The sequence below is a fragment of the Schistocerca nitens genome, chromosome 1, assembly GCF_023898315.1.
Source record: "Schistocerca nitens isolate TAMUIC-IGC-003100 chromosome 1, iqSchNite1.1, whole genome shotgun sequence".
Classification (NCBI taxonomy): Eukaryota; Metazoa; Arthropoda; class Insecta; order Orthoptera; family Acrididae; genus Schistocerca; species Schistocerca nitens.
In genome coordinates, this window is record NC_064614.1 from 641,539,506 (window position 1) to 641,550,628 (window position 11,123).

The following is an 11,123-nucleotide window of genomic DNA, read 5'->3' on the forward strand; positions in this document are numbered from 1 at the left end:
ACACAAAACATGTTCCATTATTCTACAACAGATTGACGTAAGTGAAATAGGCCTATAATTATTCGCATCTGATTTATGACCCTTCTTGAAAATGGGAACGACCTGTGCTTTCTTCCAGTCGCTAGGTACTTTACGTTCTTCCAGAGATCTACGATAAATTGCTGATAGAAAGGGGGCAAGTTCTTTAGCATAATCACTGTAGAATCTTAAGGGTATCTCGTCTGGTCCGGATGCTTTTCCGCTACTAAGTGATAGCAGTTGTTTTTCAATTCCGATATCGTTTATTTCAATATTTTCCATTTTGGCGTCCGTGCGACGGCTGAAGTCAGGGACCGTGTTACGATTTTCCGCAGTGAAACAGTTTCGGAACACTGAATTCAGTATTTCTGCCTTTCTTCGGTCGTCCTCTGTTTCGGTGCCATCGTGGTCAACGAGTGACTGAATAGGGGATTTAGATCCGCTTACCGATTTTACATATGACCAAAACTTTTTAGGGTTCTTGTTTAGATTGTTTGCCAATGTTTTATGTTCGAATTCGTTGAATGCTTCTCTCATTGCTCTCTTTACGCTCTCTTTCGCTTCGTTCAGCTTTTCCTTATCAGCTATGATTCGACTACTCTTAAACCTATGGTGAAGCTTTCTTTGTTTCCGTAGTACCTTTCGTACATGATTGTTATACCACGGTGGATCTTTCCCCTCGCTTTGGACCTTAGTCGGTACGAACTTATCTAAGGCGTACTGGACGATGTTTCTGAATTTTTTCCATTTTTGTTCCACATCCTCTTCCTCAGAAATGAACGTTTGATGGTGGTCACTCAGATATTCTGCGATTTGTGCCCTATCACTCTTGTTAAGCAAATAGATTTTCCTTCCTTTCTTGGCATTTCTTATTACACTTGTAGTCATTGATGCAACCACTGACTTATGATCACTGATACCCTCTTCTACATTCACGGAGTCGAAAAGTTCCGGTCTATTTGTTGCTATGAGGTCTAAAACGTTAGCTTCACGAGTTGGTTCTCTAACTATCTGCTCGAAGTAATTCTCGGACAAGGCAGTCAGGATAATGTCACAAGAGTCTCTGTCCCTGGCTCCAGTTCTGATTGTGTGACTATCCCATTCTATACCTGGTAGATTGAAGTCTCCCCCTATTACAATAGTATGATCACGAAACTTCTTCACGACGTTCTGCAGGTTCTCTCTGAGGCGCTCAACTACTACGGTTGCTGATGCAGGTGGCCTATAGAAGCATCCGACTATCATATCTGACCCACCTTTGATACTTAACTTAACCCAGATTATTTCACATTCGCATTCGCTAATAACTTCACTGGATATTATTGAATTCTTTACTGCTATAAATACTCCTCCACCATTGGCGTTTATCCTATCCTTGCGGTATATATTCCATTCTGTGTCTAGGATTTCGTTACTGTTCACTTCCGGTTTTAACCAACTTTCCGTTCCTAATACTATATGCGCACTATTTCCTTCAATAAGAGATACTAATTCAGGAACCTTGCCCTGGATACTCCTGCAGTTTACCAATATTACGTTAACTTTTCCTGTTTTTGGTCTCTGAGGACGGACGTTCTTTATCAACGATGATAATGTTCTCTCTGGTAAGCCGTCAGGTATTTTATCGTTTCGCCCAAGGGGGGGTCCCTCTAACCTAAAAAACCCCCGTGTGCACGCCACACGTACTCTGCTACCCTAGTAGCTGCTTCCGGTGTGTAGTGCACGCCTGACCTGTCTAGGGGGGCCCTACAGTTCTCCACCCAATAACGGAGGTCGATGAATTTGCAACCATTATAGTCGCAGAGTCGTCTGAGCCTCTGGTTTAGACCCTCCACACGGCTCCAAACCAGAGGACCGCGATCGACTCTGGGCACTATGCTGCAGATATTAAGCTCAGCTTGCACTCCGCGTGCGATGCTGGTTGTCTTCACCAAATCAGCCAGCCGCCGGAAGGAACCAAGGATGGCCTCAGAACCCAAGCGGCAGGCGTCATTCGTTCCGACATGTGCTACTATCTGCAGCCGGTCACACCCAGTGCGTTCAATAGCTGCCGGAAGGGCCTCCTCCACATTACGGACGAGACCCCCCGGCAAGCACACCGAGTGCACACTGGCATTCTTCCCCGACCTACCCGCTATTTTCCTGAGGGGCTCCATAACCCGCCTAACGTTGGAGCTCCCTATAACTAATAGGCCCGCCCTCTGTGACTGTCGGGACCTTGCCGGAGAATCGGCCACTGGCCCAACAGGCGAGGCATCCTGTGGTGGCTCGGAAACGATGTCATCACCACTAGGAAGCACCCCGTACCTGTTGGAAAGGGGTAAGGCAGCCGCCACGCGGCCAGATCCCACCTTCGCCTTTCGGCCAGGCACGCGCGAGCCCACCACTGTCCGCCATTCACCCTGGAGTGATGGCTGACCGGTAAGATGCTCACTGCCGGAAGACGCAGCGACATCAGGGGTTCCATGTGATTCCAAGGCCACCGAAGTAGGCATAGGTCTCACCACAGTTGCCCCAACGCCACTACGAGCCGACGCCTGCGCCTCGAGCTCGATGAGCCTAACAGACAAAGCCTCCACCTGTCCCCGAAGAGTGGCCAATTCTCCTTGCGTCCGCTCACAACAACCACAGTCCCTACACATGACTATGTTTACCCTACTCTATACGGTGACAAATTCCCAAGATAATCTTCTGATGAGCTACTCTGATAATCAAGAAACACTCACTGAAATACGAGACGCGAAAACTACGCTAGGTTTTCCCAGAAAAACTATTTAAAAGCTAAGCGCAGCAAATAAGTACAAAAACACTGTTATTGAAATAAAAGGTTCTACCTAGTAAGCACTCGAACACGCAAGAAATTACAAAAATAAACTAGTAATTACACAGATAACTGAAAATAAGTCGCTGCTGTTTGTAAAATATGTAAGAAGCAAACGGTGTACTCGCCTTAGTAGTAGCAGGAGCTAGCGATGCGCTCTCGCTGACGGTCAAACAGGGTTGTTTTTAACGTATGTAATGGAACTAAAAATATAGCATCCATCCTTCAGACTATTGTTTACATACATTGGGAAGATGGTTTGAGCGACAGGCGTGAGAAGAGGGAAGGACCGTATGCATAATCATGGATAATCATGTCGTAAATAAAAGAATTGTACAGCGAGTGACAATTCGTCTCCATATAAGTTGAGTATTATTTTCCAAGTACAGTACCCACTTTTTTACGTTCAGGCCGTTGACAAAACTACTGAGGTAACCTAGGTATACCTAGTTCTTTGAAACTTCACATTAACAGCCGGCACGGTAGCTCAGCGTGTTCGGTCAGAGGGTTAGCTACCCTCTGTCATAAAAAAAACTGAGTTAATCGATCAACAACGAACTTGAACGGATATATGTCCGCAGCTCATGGTCGTGCGGTAGCGTTCTCGCTTCCCCCGCCCGGGTTCCCGGGTTCGATTCCCGCCGGGGTCAGGGATTTTCTCTGCCTCGTGATGACTGGGTGTTGTGTGATTTAGTTAGGTTTAAGTAGTTCTAAGTTTTTAAGCCGGCACGGTAGCTCAGCGTGTTCGGTCAGAGGGTTAGCAGCCCTCTGTAATAAAAAAAAACTGAGCTAATCGATCAACAACGAACTTAAACGGATGTCTTACGATGTCCACCCCGAGCAGATGCAACGAACAAAAGTGAACAAAAAAAAATCGGCACGGTAGCTCAGCGTGTTCGGTCAGAGAGCTGGTTGGCCTCTGTAATAAAAAACTGAGTCGAAAGATCAACAAACGAACTTTAACGGATGTCATGCTACATCCGCAACGAACAAACACAACGATCAACAATGAACAAAAAAAAAAAAAAAAGAGCGGTTCTAAGCGCTTCAGTCTGGAACCGCGCGACCGCTACGGTCGCAGGTTCGAATCCTGCCTCGGGCATGGATGTGTGTGATGTCGTTAGGTTAGTTAGTTTTAAGTAGTTCTAAGTTCTAGGGGCCTGATGAACTCACAACTTAAGTCCCATAGTGCTCAGAGCCATTTGAACCATTAACATTCCGTGATGTTTACGCTTATAAGAACGTGTTCGTAAGTTACAGCATGATTCCAAAACTGAATTTTGAAGACTTTTATTTTATTTATCTGTTCTCTGGAGCAAAAGTACCTTTCCGCCAGTAGATTTAACTTTTCAGAAGGCAAATCTGGCACAAAAGGAGAAGCAAAGCTGTTGCTTCGACTCAGCAATGGAACCTCGCTTCTGATTCACTGCGACATTACTTGAAATGAGTTACGTCCTGTTCTGAAAATTCAGCTCGACGGAAGGCAGCGACTTTATTGGTGAGCGGTCACAAACAATTTTAAAACCGTTAACTGTTACGAACGTCCTACTTGAAGCCAAATGGGTTATCTCGAAACATCGTCCAGAATTACTTGCAAACGTCGGCCTAAGAATGTTTACAGTTTACGAAGCAGTTAGTGTTGTGTCAGCAGTTGATGCGAGGTGGCGTAGAGCAGTACAGTCATTTAATAAATGAGTGAACCATATAGTACATACAAAGTAAAGTAAGTACTATAGTTTTCTCTTGAAGACCACTTTATTTGCCAAGATCGCTATATTAACACAATAAGTGGACTACTAGTTTCGGCACTACCTATTGCCATCCTCAGATCTATAAAACCGGCCAGTGGCAGTTACGTCTTATAATGCCTACGCCACTCTGTTGCATGAGAACTATACAATATGCTTAAAAAAGTCGAGGCACTACAACGTCATACGAGGTGTGCTGTTATAAAGTATGTACAATTCGGAGCACGAGTACCTTATGATAGCACACCTTGCTTGTCATTGTAATGCCTCGACTTTCTTGTGCATAGATCCTCATGTGACAAAGTGGTGCAAGCATAACTACCACTGCCCGTTTTTATGAACCTGCGGATGGCAATGCGTATAGCAGAAAATAGTCATCCAATAATTGAGCTAACATACCGATCTTGTCAAATAATTTGTTTTTTTTAAAAAAAAAGTGTACAGTACGAAATTACAGACTGCGCCCTGCACTGAATGATCATGTCAGGTAATCATAAAGCAAAGTACGTTGCACATTACTTAGGTTTCATTCGCGTCCGGCCATACTGGTTTAGGTTTTCCGTGATTTCCCTATTTCCCTAAATCGCTCCAGGCAAACGCCGGGATGGTTCCTTTGAAAGGGCACGGCCGACTTCCTTCCCCGTCCTTCCCTACTCCGATGAGACCGATGACCTCGCTGTTTGGCCTCTTCCCCCAAACAACCCAACCCAACTTAGGTTTCGTGGTTGTCTGTTCCACACTGGTTATCATATATGAATCACTGAACTGTCTGTATAAAAATGTCTATCATTAGCTAACGGTTTCAATCACTGAATATCAATAGCGTCGTGCGTGTCTTCCGAAATATGGGGCGAAGCTCGGTGTGCGTCGTCTTAAAAAGACGCGCGAACCGATTTATTGCCATTCAGGGAGTAGAAGAGAAGATTGCGGGCTCATATGTTGCCAAGATTGTTTCGACTACGCTGCAGAAGGTTCGCTGGGAATCCATTATACATCCCCCACACCCTCCTGATCTCTCCCCGCGCGATTTCAGTATTTTTGGATCTCTGAAGAAAGACATTCATGACTCTTGATTTGCTTCAGACGAAGAGATGCACGCCTGGGTACAATCGTAGTTCCGCAGCATGTACAAAAAACTATTATTGATGAACCAGCGTTTCGTCCACTGTAACGGTCGTCGAAACGTCCGTTCATCAGTAATAGGTTTTTATAGTTTGACGCGGTACCATAACCAGAAAACCTTTATGTCAGTGTAAGTACAGACGCTCTAGCTGCCCGTCTCACACAGTACATTAGCGTCTCTGGAGCTGTTCCCTCTGGTCGTTGGACTGGCGCCACTGGAGACAATTGCTACCTTGAACAAGGCCGGCCGGGGTGGCCGAGCGCTTCTAGGCGCTACAGTCTGGAACCGCGCGATCGCTACGGTCGCAGGTTCGAATCCTGCCTCGGGCATCGATGTGTGTGATGTCCTTAGGTTAGTTAGGTTTAAGTAGTTCTAAGTTCAAGGGGACTGATGACCTCAGAAGTTAAGTCCCATAGTGCTCAGAGCCATTTGAACCATTTTGAACCTTGAACAAGGAGTCTGGTGATCCAGTAGTGCCAGGCCTGCAGCGAGCGCATAGATGCCAGTTTCCACTTGTGTCACTTCATGGCTACGCAGTGTTTTAAGCTTGAAAGCTCTGATCAAAGGCATACAAGCAAGAGGTACCCACTATGTCGACAGTCAGCTCCGCCCCGTACAAAGCACTGAACACAGACACCTGAAGAAGACAAGCATACTTCAAGCAGTTGAGTGGTGCACCCAAAATGCGTCAAGCAGGACTGGTCGCCAGTGTTTACCTCGGTGGAAGGTGGAGAACGGAGTTTGTCACCCATAAAAACACTTTATTTTATATAGAAGGTTCTGTTCGGCGTCAGAATCGTTGTGCCGAATCTCCTCAGCCAGTCTCCTATCACTATCCCTCTGTAGCACTTGAGAAGCGTACAGACCCTCTACAGCGCAAACTCACTTTTTGTACAGCTGCTCGCAAACATTGATAGTAAGTTGGTAATTATTTGACTTCAGTGCTTGTTTCTTAGTATGCCCTTTGCGAAACTTTCTTAGTTATCCAAGTCCAGTACAGGTGTCCCTAAAAAGAACCCAGTGTCAGCTCGACTTTCACTGTTGGATCAGATAGGTCTTTACCACTTGCAACGCCTAAAAGTGATGCACAGACCCTTTGGTCACAACTCCTGCAGGTGATGGACTCATGCTAGCGAATTTCTTATCGTTTTTTGTAATTATGTCTTCTGTATCATACAGTGTCTGTTCGTGGTTTGAACTTTAAGTACTGTTAGGTGACGAGCAGGTAGAGCTAAGTGCATGTTTATTCGATTTTGATGTATGGCTTGGTATTATCAGTGATAGTGAATGTGTCTTCGAGGAACGAGGCAAAAAGACTGGCTTCAGTTGCCAGCAGAGGAATTAACTGTTGTGAAGTAAAGGACCGTATGACCTGTGAGGTTGTGAAAAGACTTGCAGTACTTACCTGTGTTAAACCTAGATTACTAAACCATCGTAACATTTAATATTTTAATTGGTACAAATTCGCTGTTCCTATCAATCTGGTATTGTCAGTATAGGGTGTAAAAAGGGACATTTTGTTGAAATAAGACAGCAAAATCTTTTTATTTACAGGACGCGACGCGTTTCGCTCTTTTGGGGCATCATGAGATTGACCTAGGGGTGAAAAATGGCAATAGTGAGGCATATGCACATTAAATGGGGAAATAGTTAGTAAAAAACACAAAAGAGGCGAAGTATACGTTAATGTGGAAGACCAACATCCGTCCATTAATGCCCACACATGGCATTAAGATAAAATTTTGCAAGGAACCATCGTTCTACCGTCGTGGGATGAATAAAAGCACTACGGATTGTAAAACCGGAAATACAATGTCACGTATAACTACAGTGTCTGCTGGACAGGAAAACCAAGACAAACCAAGAAAAATTCAGATATCTTACGTGACACGGAGCCAACCGAGTTCCGGCGTGCACAGCACGGAGCGTTGCGTACAGCTGACAAATAGCGGATAACGTGTTCGAGAACAGGATACGTCACGCCTCCAATCCGACCACACACAGAGCCGTAGAGGCAAGATTATACGACCGTAGTACCAGACATTAATGGTATATGGCGTGGCTAATCAAGGTGCTTACAAAAAACGATTGCATAACTAAATTGCATATGCAGAAGACAAATTACTGAAATTGAATTTACTGCAAGAATATTAAAGAAAAGGTCCAAAAACATAAAATTAGTACCGCTAAAAAGAAACGTATAAAGTGAAATTTTTTAAAAACTTGTCAAGCGGTAAAATGACGCTAAAATATTAGTCAGAGCGATAAAACCAGTTAGGAGATCAGGAATAAAAAAGGTAGTGTCACATTCACAATAAACGCTGCTAGTGGGTTGGAATAGTGGGTACTGTAATATCATAATAAGACTGGTTTCTGCTAACTAATTGATCATTCAGTAAAATACATTTCCCTGTAACGGAGTGTTCCATAATTTCAATTTCCTATAAAAAATTTAGTCTTTTCCCTTTGCTGGCGGTATGGAGTACATGTAAATCGTGGGAGAGCGCTGTCCACTAGCTTTTAGGGTCTCTGTAAAGACCGAATTCTGTTTAAATTGTTCATGCTTGTTAAGCAAATGTTCACTGAATCTGGTTCGAAACTTCCTATCAGTCTGGCACACATATGAATCTTCACAGTCGACGCACTCTTTTCTGGAACCCGGATTCGGCGTATTTGTCTTTAGTAGCTATTCCATTATGGAGGTACCGATGCTGGACTTAATTTGTCGACGACAAGCCGACGTCCACACTGTATTTTCTAAATAGATTTGCAAGTCTATAAAGCGATCTGCTATAGTATTCTTGGGTAACAAATATAATAGAAGTTTACATTCATCGGGATTGGTTTTTTGTTGATACAGATAATCTATAATGTTAGGGTGGAACCAGTTTTACACGACATTTTGTACTTATTTTGTATGCAACATACCAATGGAGGCCTTATAACTGAAATTAACCAGCGCAGCGGTCACACCCCATAGGCCGTGGACCAGTTGTGGGTCTAAGCAATGTGGCACAGGGTCGTGAGCGCTGGTTGAGAATCGACACCAAGATAAAATTTATGGAGACCGCTAGGATTTCACTCGTCAGTCGTCAAGGTCACCTAGTACGGAATGGAATGAGAAATGAAATGCCTTGCCGCTATCATATACCGCTCAGAAGGGAATGGTGAATCATGTCATGTCGAAACCTGCCGTGTTCCTTACACACAGAAAGAATACAAATCAGTCTGCTAATATGAAATGCCACTGATTTTTATTTATTTATTTTTAAATGTTGAAAATTACTAACTTCGTGTGTCACCAGGCGTCTGGAAGTGCAGGGCCTACACTCCTGCAGACTGTGCTAAAGAACTGGCTCGCGGTCTTCACTGGCGGCTCATGGCACAAACACACAACATTTCATAAACAGATCGCAGTTTGTCGTGTTCGTAGTTTCTCTGACATAATTTTTCACAAGAGCGACTCGCATGAATTTGCTAATTTCAAATCCGGACACAAGAAGAAAGAGTGAAGGAATATTCGTGTTTCACGACCCATCCACAGCTGAGGTTATTAAATACGGAGCTTCGAGCAAAGTTTCCTTTCTACTGTAGAATAAGGAAGTGACCATGACCCTTTTGGGGATCGATCCCGACCTTTGCTTTGAGTGAGCTGTGTGACCGGAGAAAACCAATATCTGGATAGCCGACCAGAGAAATGAGCCCAGGACCCTCGGTTGCGAGCTGAGGGGGTTAGCCACTACACAACCTCCCTCAGTCCCGTAATCGCTGCTAATAGAATTTGTATTTGTGCAGGATTCTGGAGTTAATACTGAGGAAGTGGCATTTCGGCATGAAAAATAATAAGTCGTTGCGAAATGAAAACAGAGACATAGAAAAGAGAAAATTGTTACTAAATCTTTTCTGTAATTTCAACAAGTGAAATTGCACTGAAAAGTCAATCAGTATATTTATTACATATGCACTGTTAATACTGGCACCCGCCACGGCTGTGTATCGCTCTGTATCTTCGACAGTTTTATGCAAAACTACAGCTGAGGAAGCACTATCGCTGGCATATTCTGTGTGCAGACGCGGTTTTGATCATATTTGGAAACTGCAGAGACATAATTGAAACTGTGAATGACTTCAATGATTAAGATTGTTTTGATTTGTAAATACTATGTTGTCTGTTAATTCCTTTAAAAATGCCTACCTCCGATGGATAAATCACTGACAACAGAGGAAGAAAAAACAATCTAGCAGCTAAGGCACACTCGTCGTACAATTAGAATTTAACGTTATAATTTCCCAGTGTGTCATAATGAATCTCACAATGAGAAGCGAGTTTTCGTGGCAACATAAGGAAACTCAGAATGAGATTTTCACTCTGCAGCGGAGTGTGCGCTGATATGAAACTTCCTGGCAGATTAAAACTGTGTGCCCGACCGAGATTCGAACTCGGGACCTTTGCCTTTCGTGGGCAAGTGCTCTACCATCTGAGCTACCGAAGCACGACTCACGCCCGGTACTCACAGCTTTACTTCTGCCAGTATCTCGTCTCCTACCTTCCAAACTTTACAGAAGCTCTTCTGCGAACCATGCAGAACTAGCACTCCTGAAAGAAAGGATATAGCGGAGACATGGCTTGCCCGCGAAAGGCAAAGGTCCCGAGTTCGAATCTCGGTCGGGCACACAGTTTTAATCTGCCAGGAAGTTTCATAAGGAAACTCGTTAAAGAAGGGATATATCAACATGGAACCGAGGAGAGTGAGTGGCACATAAGTAGGACGATGGCGAGAGCACGGTTTGCACTGTTGTGGTCACGCCGTGAACGAGTGCGAATCCTGCCATTTAAATTCCTACAACAATACTTCCATCCACGTCGGTGGAATCACGGACCAGTCACCGCACTGTTGTGTCCCTTATGTGTGTAAATCCACCTGTAGTTAGTGGCTGTGTGGTCATAAAACGAAGCAGTCCAGTGAAGAACGAACTTCAGCTTTACATTTTTTAAGTAGTGAGATATTTAGTAAGTCAATGTAGAGCCTAATTAATAGCAAAATTGCAAAGAAGGCTAAAACTAATTTTCGTAAATATAACCTCTATTTTTTAAATCTCGGGTTTTTTGGTGTCAATGAAGAGCCTATGCCTCAGTCTGTGATTTGTTTCGAAACCATTTCCAGCGAATGTATTAACCTCTTAAAAACTGAAAGGCATCTATCAACTAAACATTCTGAATCTGTGTGAAAGTCTCTCACTTTGTTTCATATCGAGAAAATAAATTTTTCTTTGACTAAATCCACTATGTAAAAGGCTTCAAAACAGAACATACTAAGCACTGGAGTTTCTTACGACCTATCTTTGTTAATTGTAAAGAAAAGGTTAGATTACCCCATGGGAGAAGAACATATTATAACTGTACCAAAAGTAA